The 12134-nt window shown below is 43.6% G+C and overlaps 1 protein-coding gene across 1 annotated transcript in view; it reads right to left on the bottom strand.

Annotated features, from left to right (window-relative positions):
- The window catches only part of PARP16 (poly(ADP-ribose) polymerase family member 16), a 29871-nt gene extending 17873 nt beyond the window's left edge, over positions 1 to 11998 (bottom strand). Inside the window, exon 1 of the mRNA XM_077263309.1 lies at positions 11897 to 11998. The gene's annotated coding sequence lies outside the window, so the exon portion shown is untranslated. The remainder of the gene's footprint in view (positions 1 to 11896) is intronic.
- Between the last annotated feature and the right edge of the window lie 136 nt (positions 11999 to 12134).

Here is a 12134-nt window from a genome sequence, read left to right as displayed (position 1 = left end):
GAACACTGTGAAACGCAGGAATCCAGTGACGGATGCAGTTTTTACTCTCTCTTTCTCTCTCTCTGGAAATTTATCCATTGAAATTCAGGCAACAATGGGGAGCAGTGAATATTCTGGCAGCTGACCTCGAGGTGTGAGGGCGCATGGCAGTGACGTCATGCACTGCTGCATGCTGAAATCAGCTGCTGGCATCAGTACACGACGCTGGGCTGCGAGGGAGCAGAGTGAAGGTGAGTAGAATTATTTATTTTTTATGTGTGCAGTGTGATGGGGCCATATATACCATGAAGGGGGTCATGTATACTAAGATGGGGATGAGGGGCCATGAATGCGAGGATGGGAATGGGGGGGCATATATACCAGGACGGGGATGAGCAGACCATGTGGGATGAGGGCCATGTATACCAGGTTGGCGATGAGGGGGCCATGCATACCAGGATGGGGATAGTGGCCATGTATACTAGGATGAGGATGAGGGGGCCATGTATAGCGGGATGGGAATGAGGGGGCCATGCATACCAGAATGGGAATGGGGGGGGGTATATATACCAGGATGGGGATGAGTCGACCATGTATACCAGGATGGGGATCATATACCTGGATGGGGACATAAATAGCAGGATGGGGGGATATATACCAGGATCGGGGATTTAATTACAGAATTGGGGAACATTACTCCTAGAACAGTGTCAGGAGGAGACCCCCTATAACTGTGCGTCATGCTGCGTTTTTGCACTTTATCATTTTTATAGGTAAAAAAAAAAAGGCAAAAATGCTGAAAGAATTGCCATGCTTCAGATTTTAAAAATGCTGCTATTTTCCTAATCATCGGGAAAAACAAAAAAACAAGCTGAGACATGTCCGAGCTACGGATCAAAACGACCCATACAAGTCTATGAGTCAGGTCAACAGACTGATGGCATCTGTGAACTGTCTGTATCTAAAGGAAACCTGTCACAGAAAAAATGCTATTAACCTGCAGGTTAACAGTATTACTAATCTGCCTGGCCCCTGTACGTAGCCGAACGCTGTAACTGCACCCCCGGCCCTGACTGACAGCCAGACGCAGTGATGGCGCGGTTACAGCGGCCGCTCTGTATACTCAGAAACAGTGACTGAACCCGCCCAGTGACTAAAACTCGAATGCTGCAGGGGGGAATAAAGTTCATTTTCTCCCCACAGCATTAGTTTAAATGAAGGCGCCGGGCAGCATATTAACGATATTAACCAGTAGATTAACCCCATACCTGCAGGTTAATAGTGGTGTTTTTTTCTGGTGACAGGTTCCCTTTAATATTATAGTGGGTAAAAAAGGCTTTGCAATATGTGTGCACATACATACACATACAGTATATTGTAAATATAGAAGTCACTATTAGGCCGAGGGTCACACGACCATCGATTCTTTCATGTGAGAGAATCGGGTTGATTATGCCAATGTCACTCAACTTAATCTCTGTCAGAGATTGATCCAAGTGTCATCTTAGTGTGATCTGATTCTCTCACATGAGAGAATTGTATCACCACTGCGAAGAAGATGGAGAACTTAATTTCTCCATTGTCTGATTCTGCGCATGTCGGACTGCACTCGGATGATGTAGTTGTAATAGCTTCATAGCTGACAGTCAATATTGAATCAAGGCAAAGACCTCCAGATGACCCCGGTGCAAGGGGACCCCCTGATGTGAACAGGTAACTAAAGAGGATTATCTGATGGATCACAGATTTATGTTAAGTGGAGATAACCTATCACTTCTAGCCTCAGCTTGAACAGAAAGGCAAGCAGATTACTTTAAATTCCTTTGTTTTATTCCAGTTATAAATCTTGTTTTTTATGAACAGCAAATGTCCTACAGTTATGTAACACATATTTGTGAAGACTTGACAAAGTGGTCAATGAAAAGCATGGTCTTACGTCACTGGACGGTTGCAGCAACACCTCCAAATTAATATCGGTCCAATGGATGACAATATCCATGCCATGTTTTCTATCTCTAGAAAGATAAAATTATGATAGGAAATATGATGTTGATATCTCCCACCTGGGACCTCCACAGATGAAGATATTGTGGGAGTTGAGAATCCCATAATTTTCTGAAGGCAAGCCACATCCCATGACCAGCCCTGTTATAAGTCACCGGAAAGGAGGACTGTGGGCGTGACTTGTGTTAATAAAAGCAAATACCGAATTGTGATCAGTGTCAGTCCTGGGAGACAGTGCGCTATGCTTCTGTATCGTTACTTTCCCCCCCAAAAGAAGAGCTCCCCTTCATAAGAGACAGAGCCAACCGTAAGACATAAGGTTTAATACATTTCTGCTGTTTATCCTTTTTATTTTAAGTAATTACTTATATTGTATTGTTTTGTTCAATTTGTAACATATTTGCATATTGTTAAAAACACTGCCTACTTTTTGGATTAAACATATAAAAATGTAATAGCTTTGTTCCTTTTGCTCTATAAACCGCATCCCTGAAGCAAGACGCTATCTGTAAAGGGTGTCTAATCGGCCTGTATAAAACGACTGGTGGTGGCACCTAGTTCCTTTTGTTATTGTGGAGTTGGCAGTGACCACACCAGGGTATGTACAGTATATATATTCCATGTGTTGGAATTGAAGGTGTACAGTGCCTACAAGTAGTATTCAACCCCCTGCAGATTTAGCAGGTTTACACATTTGGAATTAACTTGGCATTGTGACATTTGGACTGTAGATCAGCCTGGAAGTGTGAAATGCACTGCAGCAAAAAAGAATGTTATTTGTTTTTTGTTTTTTTTAAATTGGGAAAAGTTTTTTCAGAGGGTCATTTATTATTCAACCCCTCAACCCACCAGAATTCTGGTTGGTTCCCCTAAAGTATTAAGAAGTAGTTCAGGCACAAAGAACAATGAGCTTCACATGTTTGGAATAATTATCTCTTTTTCCAGCCTTTTCTGACTATTTAAGACACTCCCCAAACTTGTGAACAGCACTCATACATGGTCAACATGGGAAAGACAAAGGAGCATTCCAAGGCCATCAGAGACAAGATCGTGGAGGGTCACAAGGCTGGCAAGGGGTACAAAACCCTTTCCAAGGAGTTGGGCCTACCTGTCTCCACTGTTGGGAGCATCATCCGGAAGTGGAAGGCTTATGGAACTACTGTTAGCCTTCCACGGCCTGGACAGCCTTTGAAAGTTTCCTCCCGTGCCGAGGCCAGGCTTATCCGAAGAGTCAAGGCTAACCCAAGGACAACAAGGAAGGAGCTCCGGGAAGATCTCATGGCAGTGGGGACATTGGTTTCAGTCAATACCATAAGTAACGTATTCCACCGCAATGGTCTCCGTTCCAGACGAGCCCGTAAGGTACCTTTACTTTCAAAGCGTCATGTCAAGGGTCGTCTACAGTTTGCTCATGATCACTTGGAGGACTCTGAGACTGACTGGTTCAAGGTTCTCTGGTCTGATGAGACCAAGATCGAGATCTTTGGTGCCAACCACACACGTGACGTTTGGAGACTGGATGGCACTGCATACGACCCCAAGAATACCATCCCTACAGTCAAGCATGGTGGTGACAGCATCATGCTGTGGGGCTGTTTCTCAGCCAAGGGGCCTGGCCATCTGGTCCGCATCCATGGGAAGATGGATAGCACGGCCTACCTGGAGATTTTGGCCAAGAACCTCCGCTCCTCCATCAAGGATCTTAAGATGGGTCGTCATTTCATCTTCCAACAAGACAACGACCCAAAGCACACAGCCAAGAAAACCAAGGCCTGGTTCAAGAGGCAAAAAATCAAGGTGTTGCAGTGGCCTAGTCAGTCTCCTGACCTTAACCCAATTGAAAACTTGTGGAAGGAGCTCAAGATTAAAGTCCACATGAGACACCCAAAGAACCTAGATAACTTGGAGAAGATCTGCATGGAGGAGTGGGCCAAGATAACTCCAGAGACCTGTGCCGGCCTGATCAGGTCTTATAAAAGACGATTATTAGCTGTAATTGCAAACAAAGGTTATTCCACAAAATATTAAACCTAGGGGTTGAATAATAATTGACCCACACTTTTATGTTTAAAATTTATAAAAATTTAACTGAGCAACAAAACTTTTTGGTTTGTAAGATTTATGCATCTGTTAATAAATCCTGCTCTTGTTTGAAGTTTGAAGGCTCTAACTTATTTGCATCTTATTAAACCTGCTAAATCTGCAGGGGGTTGAATACTACTTTTAGGAACTGTATATACTATTCATTCACTGAGTTCCCCCACAAATGACCTATTAGTTAAAACAGCCGCGGCATCGTCCATTAGTCAATTGTGTAATTGCCTTGGTGATTGAAGGCAGTGGAGTGCTGGTATCCCTGACAAATAGGTGGTGGCGGTGGAATCCAGGGCTGTGGAGTCGGAGTCGTGGCATTGGAGTCGGAGCCCATTTTGGTGGAGTCGGAGTCATGGAAATTGAGGAGTCGGAGGTTTGGCTTACCGACTCCATAGCCCTGGCAGGGCTGTGGAGTCAGAGTCATGGAGTCGGAGCCCATTTTGGTCATGTAAATTGAGGAGTCAGAGTCGGCGGTTTGGCATACCGACTCCACAGCCCTGGTGGAATCTGCTTGATTTCTCTGGTGTTCTCCTTAACAAATTGGTGGCAGCAGTGGGATCTGCGTGATTCCCCTTTGGTTCCTTGACAGATGATATCCGAATGCAGTTTGAGGTTTCACATACACCCATAGACTTGTATGGGTGTACGTGATCCAATCATCAGATGCACTCATGGCATAAGAATAAAAATCGCAGATCTTCATTGATCCATAGTATAACATTGGACAGAGTGGTATCTGCCAAAACATCATATAGCACTTGGCCATGTTATACAGTCGTGTGAGTGAGCCCTTACAATGTAAGTCTACAGCGACTCATTCTGACACTCTACAGACTTAGGCCGGCGTCACACTAGGCGTGAGACAATACGGTCCGTTTTTTACGGCCGTAATACGCAGAAAATGTTCCCAAAATAGTAATCCGTATGTCATCCGTAGGCAGGGTGTAGCAGCGTATTTTGCGCATGGCATCCTCCGTATGTAATCCGTATGGCATCCATACTGCGATATTTTCTCGCAGGCTTGCAAAACCGACATCTAATGGATTTATGGGCTCAAATGTTCGGTAAAACATATATACAGTATATATATATATATATGTCACTGAGACACATATATATATATATATATATATATATATATTTAATTCAGCGCGATATAGCAGAAAAGCCGGTAATTCAATTGCCGGCTTTTAATTTCTCCTTCACAAACCCGACAGGATATGAGACATGGTTTACATACAGTAAACCATCTCATATCCCTTTTTTTTTGCATATTCCACACTAATGTCACCTGAAACAAAGTTAAAAAAAAACAACAATATTCCATACCTTCCTTCGTTCTGTCCCACGTTGTAAATCCATCTGAAAGGGTTAACTAATTTTACAAGCAGAAGCCTGTTAATGCAGCCGCCCCTGCCTGTAAAAACCCGGGGAATAAATGGAAAGCAGGGTGACCTGTAGTTACCTTGAGTTGCGGTGATGCGCCCTCTGCTGGATGTCCTCATAAACTGGAGCCTGGGAAAAGTTCCCACGCTCGAATTCATATGAGGACATCCAGCAGAGGTCGCATCACTGCGACTGGAGGTAACTACAGCACATTCCCCTGCATTTCATTCATTCCCCGGGGTTTTACACACAGGAGCACAATTGCATTAGCAAAGCTCCTGGGTGTAAAATGATTTTACCCCTACAGATGGTGGGACTTGACCTGAGCGACGAAAGGTATGAGATATTGTTGATTTTTTTTTTTTATTTTTCCTTTTTTACAGAACAAGGGTCTTCAGGTGGATTAAGAGTCTAATAAAATATTACAACACCCTGTGTCTTTATTTCATTAAAGGACTTTGTAATAATGTGTGTGTGTTTTCTTAACCATTTCGAACTATTGTATTAATAATGGATAGGTGTCAGAATTGACGCCTCTCCATTATTAATCTGGCTTAATGTCACCTTACAATAGCAAGGTGACATTAACCCTTCATTACCCCACATCCCACCGCTACACGGGAGTGGGAAGAGAGTGGCCAAGTGCCAGAATAGGCGCATCTTCCAGATGTGCCTTTTCTGGAGTGGCTGGGGGCAGATGTTTTTAGCCAGGGGGGCCAATAACCATGGACCCTCTCTAGGCTATTAATATCTGCCCTCAGTCACTGGCTTTACCACTCTGGAGGAGAAAATTGCGCGGGAGCCCACGCCAATTTTTTCCGCGATTTAACCCTTTATTTTACAAGCTACAGCGCCCAAATTTTGCACATACACGTGCTACTAACATTAGTAGTATGGAATATGCAAAAAAAAAAAGGGATATGAGATGGTTTACTGTATGTAAACCATGTCTCATATCCTGTCGGGTTTGTGAAGGAGAAAGAAAAAGCCAGCAATTGAATTACCGGCTTTTCTATAGAACACGCTGCGTATTTCTCGCAAGTCACACTGCTGCTCCGTGTGTAATCCGTATTTTTCTCGCCCCCATAGACTTTCATTGGCGTATTTTTTGCGCAATACGGTGACAAACGCAGCATGCTGCGATTTTCTACGGCCGTACAATACCGTATATTACGGATGCGTAATATACGGCTGATAGGAGCAGCCCCATAGAGATTCATTGGGCCGTGTGTAATGCGTATTTTACGGATGTATTTTCTGTGCTCATACGTCCGTAAAACTCGCTAGTGTGACGCCGGCCTTACACTGTAAAAGCCACTTTTGGCTAACACATAGACCCTAGTGGAATTCGACAGAACTTCTGTCATACGACCCAGAAGAGGTCTGGAGCGATGCTGGAAACTGGAGAAGACTGTGATAGGTGAGCATATTACATATAGCATATTATATTACATATAATGTATATTCACACACTTTTAGCCCATAAATATGGGTGTACTTACTTTAAGGCTGGCATGCATGGCAATCTCGATGAAGGTAGTGCTGGAGTACGATGCTGCTGGTTCATAAAGAGGTGCATGCATCATCTTACAACAGCCGCGTATCTCTACCAGACACGTTACTCAAAGCACAACATTTTGAGACATTTAAAGGTATTTTACGAAATAAAACTGGTGTAAACAGGATGAATGATGTGTAATATCTTTGTTCACATCTGTTCTGGCGATTTTATATGAAGATATCTGGATCTAGATATAGGCGGCACAAGCCGTACATTTGAAAACAGAAGATCTTCAGCTTTGATTTTTTGGAAGTGTCGTGCATCTTAACTTTCTACATGGGATAAACTTATACGATTACACAAATACGATTTTTTTTTTAGGGATGGATATTTGACAGCACGCGCCTGTATTGGGTTCTGAGCGTTATTTTCTGATGTGCAAGATGTCTACTTTTAGAAGCGCTATGGGGGTTAAGTATGTATTTTTTTATTTTATAATTTATGTTTAATCTGTACATGTCATAAAGAATAAAAATTGTCATGGCTACAGAAGATGCATAATAACCCTACCCTGAATAACTGAAATCTGTGCATGTGGGAGTTTACCACTACCTGGACAAGCCCTTTTTAAATGCATTTGTCCCCCTTGTAAAATAAAAATAGCAATTGCTCACCTTCCATACTGGTGCCATTCTCGCGATGTTGGCACCGGGTCTATGTGACATTGTAATGCTGCGTGACCACTGCATCCAACCTGCTAATGGGCTACTCACATTCCTCAGACGAATGTTGGAAAAATAGAAGTGAGAGAGTACAGCATCCCAATAGCCACAATGATGTCCGAACCTCAGCAGACCCAGCGCCAACTTCGCTGAAACGGCCATATGCAGGAGGTGAGCATCGGTTACTTTTTATTTTACAAGGGGTCTACTTCATTTAAAAAGGCTTGTCTAGGTAGTGGAAAAGCTATTCTGTCCCAGGCATGACCTCAATTATTCCCCAAGTAATAAGTGACTACTGCAAAATATCCACCTTATCAGATGTGGAAAAGGCTGAGGTCACAATTTTGATTATCAGGAGATTTGTAAGTGTTTAGTCTCCGCTCTTACCATATAAAAGTAAAAAGGTCAAAACCATTTCTGTGGTAGAAATCAATGGGGGAGATTTATGAAATTATTTAACCCCTTCCCATGATGTAGAATTACGTATTACAAACAAGAGGGTGTTAGGTGTCAAGTTCCCGCCTCTGCACAGGGTGAATCTCAAACCATCTCCCATTCTTCTCCAGCCGCAGTGGAGTCTGCTTAGTGGAGACATCAGTCCCAGCATCTTGCTCAGTCTCACTCTGTGCATAGGATTACTGCTGCTTTTCCAGCTTCTGCCAGTGAAGCCAGTGCTGGGCAGCGGCGCGCAGACACTTTTGGGATTAAGTCCTGCTTTTCCCCTCCTGAGCATGCCCAGGGCAAGATCTCCCATTGGAGATCGAGGGTCACATGCTCAGAAACTGCAGCAGATCCCATTGGTCCTCCAGGAAGGTTCTGACGGTGCTCAACTTCTGTGGCAGCTTCCTATTGGTCCTTCTGGGAAGGTCCTGTACATGCTGCAGCTATAAAAGGTTCGCATGACCGCACGGCCATGCGCTAGTGTACATTTGTATATGTGTTGATGAGTGCAAGTCGTCCTTAAATATCCCATCCCTATGGTATGACTGCTCGCGTAAGGTGGATGATTGCGTTCTAGCGCCCGACTTAGCCATCAGCACGTAACACACAAAACAGCGTCTATTGCTGTGACCGCCAGTGCGGCGCCATGCGCTTTCACAGCGCTTTCCTGACCCAAGCCTGGGTGGTTAGTGGCGTCCGCCAGTACGGCACCACAGGCACTCTCGTGCATCTTTATTAATATTATTTCCTTCACTCTGACACCTCAGTTGCGGTGTCGAGCGCAAGAGGTCTATATGAACTCAAATCCTGTGTCTTGGGATTGAGTTCTGAGACTCCTTCCTTGCGCTCTTGGTGCGGTACCGCGGCCCTGTGACGCAACAGGGTTCGCTTCCTTCACACAAGGTGAGGTTAACCCGTGTGTATCCACATTGTACCGCCATATAGTCCGTCATTACTTAGCAGCAGGTTCCATCTCTGCACGGTGGACCCCTGGCTGCGAACGCACCTTACTCTATCTATTCTAATTATTTGGTGCGTTCCGCTAGCCCTAACATTGGGCACATACAGGTGCTTCTCATTATATTAGAATATCATCAAAAAGTCAATTTATTTCAGTTCTTTAATACAAAAAGTGAAACTCCTATATTAGATAAGAGTCATTACAAGCAGAGTGATGTATTTCAAGTATTTATTTCTGTTAATGTTGATGATTATGGCTTACAGCCAATGAAAACTCAACGGTCATTATCTCAGTAAATTAGGATACTTTATAAAACCAGCTTGAAAAATGATTTTCAAATCTGAAATGTTAGCCTACTGAAATGTATGTTCAGTAAATGCACTCAATACTTGGCCAGGGCTCCTTTTGCATCAATTACTGCATCAATGCAGCGTGGCATGGAGGTGATCAGCCTGTGGCACTGCTGAGGTGCTATGGAAGCCCAGGTTGCTTTGATAGCAGCCTTCAGCTCATCTGCATTGTTGGGTCTGGTGTCTCATCTTCCTCTTGACAATACTCCATAGATTCTCTATGGGGTTAAGGTCAGTTGAGTTTGCTGCCAATCAAGCACAGTGATACTGTTGTTTGTAAACCATGTATTGGTACTTTTGGCAGTGTGGACAGGTGCCAAGTCCTGCTGGAGAATGAAATTTCCATCTCCAAAAAGCTTGTTGGCAGAGGGAAGCATGAAGCGCTCTAAAATTTAGTGGTAGACTGCTGCGCTGACTGTGGTCTTGATAGAGCACAGTGGACCTACACCAGCAGATGACATGGCTCCCCAAACCATCACTGATTGTGGAAACTTCACACTAGACCTCAAGCAGCTTGGATTGTGGCCTCTCCACTCTTCCTCCAGAGTCTGGGACCTTGATTTCCAAATGAAATGCAAAATTTACTTTCATCTGAAAACAACACCTTGGACCACTGAGCAGCAGTCCAGTTCTTTTTCTCCTTGGCCCAGGTAAGACGCTTCTGGCATTGTCTATTGGTCATGATTGGCTTGACACAAGGAATGTGACACTTGTAGCCCATGTCCAGGATACGTCTGTGTGTCTTGGCTCTTGAAGCAATGACTCCAGCAGCAGTCCACTCCTTATCAATCTCCACCATATTTTTAAATGGCCTTTTTTAACAATCCTTTCAAGGCTGCGGTTATCCCGGTTGCTTGTGCACCTTTTCCTACCACACTTTTTCCTTCCACTCAACTTTCCATTAATTTGCTTGGATACAGCACTCTGTGAACAGCCGGCTTCTTTAGCAATGACTTTTTGTGGCTTCCCCTCCTTGTGGAGTGTGTCAATGACTGCCTTCTGGACATGTGTCAAGGCAGCAGTCTTCCCCATCATTGTGGAGCTACTGAAACAGACTAAGGGACCTTTTAAAATGCTTAGGAAGCCTTTGTAGGTGTTTTTATTTATTCTAATTTACTGAGATAATGACATTTGGGTTTTCAATGGCTGTAAGCCATAATCATCAACATTAACAGAAATAAACACATGAAATAGATCACTCTGTAATAATTCTATATAATATGAGTTTCACTTTTTGTATTGAAGAACTGAAATTAACTTTTTGATGATATTCTAATTTTGAGAAGCACTTGTATCCAAAAGTTGCTTTCTTTTTGCAGCACTTTGCATTGTTACCTATTTAATAAGTGAAAACCCCTTTAAGTCACCAAAACAATAGTATATAATATTTAAATATAGTGTGTGTGTGCGATATTGACGAGATCATATTGTCCTTACAAATCAAGTTTTTTTTACAATACATGTTGTACATAGCAGGAAACTAATAAACAACGGTGGAATTGAATAGTGATCCTCACAAGATCTCCTTCTCTACTCCCCTCTTATCTCCTCTTCCCACAATCGCATACAAGATTTCTCTCGCGTATCACCCCTACTCTGGAACCCTCTACCACAACACATCAGACTCTCGCCTACCATCGAAACCTTCAAAAAGATCCTGAAGACCCACCTCTTCCGACAAGCCTACAACCTGCAGTAACCACCGATCGACCAAACCGCTGCATGACCAGCTCTATCCTCACCTACTGTATTCTCACCCATCCCTTGTAGATTGTGAGCCTTCGCGGGCAGGGTCCTCTCTCCTCCTGTACCAGTTATGACTTGTATTGTTTAAGATTATTGTACTTGTGTTTATTATGTACACCCCTCCTCACATGTAAAGCGCCATGGAATAAATGGCGCTATAAGATTAAATAATAATAAATAATAATAATAGTGAAATTGCAATGAAATGGATATTTTTCTACTTTTTCAATGCATGTAGATTTTTGTTGCCTTTTTTCAGTATAATATCTGGTAATGTGAATTATGTCATTGCATCCCACAGCTCATTAAAAAAAAAAACAAGTTCTTATATTGGTATGTGGACAGAGAAATACAATGACTAGGGCTATTGGGGAAAAAAATATGGTGACGTCCTAAAGGTGTTTAAACAAGGGCAGTCATTGTCGCTCACAGCAACCAATCACAGCGCAGCTTATAGGTTCTATAGTGTGAATGCGGAATGAAAGCCGAGCTGTGATTGGTTGCTATGGGAAGTTTTTTCTTTTAGATGTTTTAAGCAATCTGCCCCATTGTGCTCAGTGTTTGGTTTCCCTGGATGCAGATACCCTGGTGCCATGCCACTTGTATGACGCTGCACTGTTAGCCCAGAAAGCAGCCACATGCCGCACACAGGGCCAGCAGCGGTCAGCACACTGCTCTGTAGGCAGTGACAGCAGGCTGCTCCCTCTCTCACCTGGGCTCCTTATAGACAGACACAGGACACACCATGCTCACTTCCGCACAGCTGACGTGTCCTGCAGCGATTCAGACTCCTAGCTGCCTTCAGCACTGCCTGCCCTGAACAACATAACAGTATGCTACACAGGCACTACAAGACATACCTCTAAGGGGGCCTTCGCCGCAAAGCACGCTGGGAGGTGTAGTTTTACTTTCGATCCACACATGTGTGCTGAACAGCTGGACGTAGCTTC

The sequence above is a fragment of the Ranitomeya variabilis genome, chromosome 5 (assembly GCF_051348905.1).
Source record: "Ranitomeya variabilis isolate aRanVar5 chromosome 5, aRanVar5.hap1, whole genome shotgun sequence".
In the NCBI taxonomy this organism is placed as follows: Eukaryota; Metazoa; Chordata; class Amphibia; order Anura; family Dendrobatidae; genus Ranitomeya; species Ranitomeya variabilis.
Note: the sequence above shows the minus strand (reverse complement) of the source record. Positions and strands in the feature narration are given on the sequence as shown.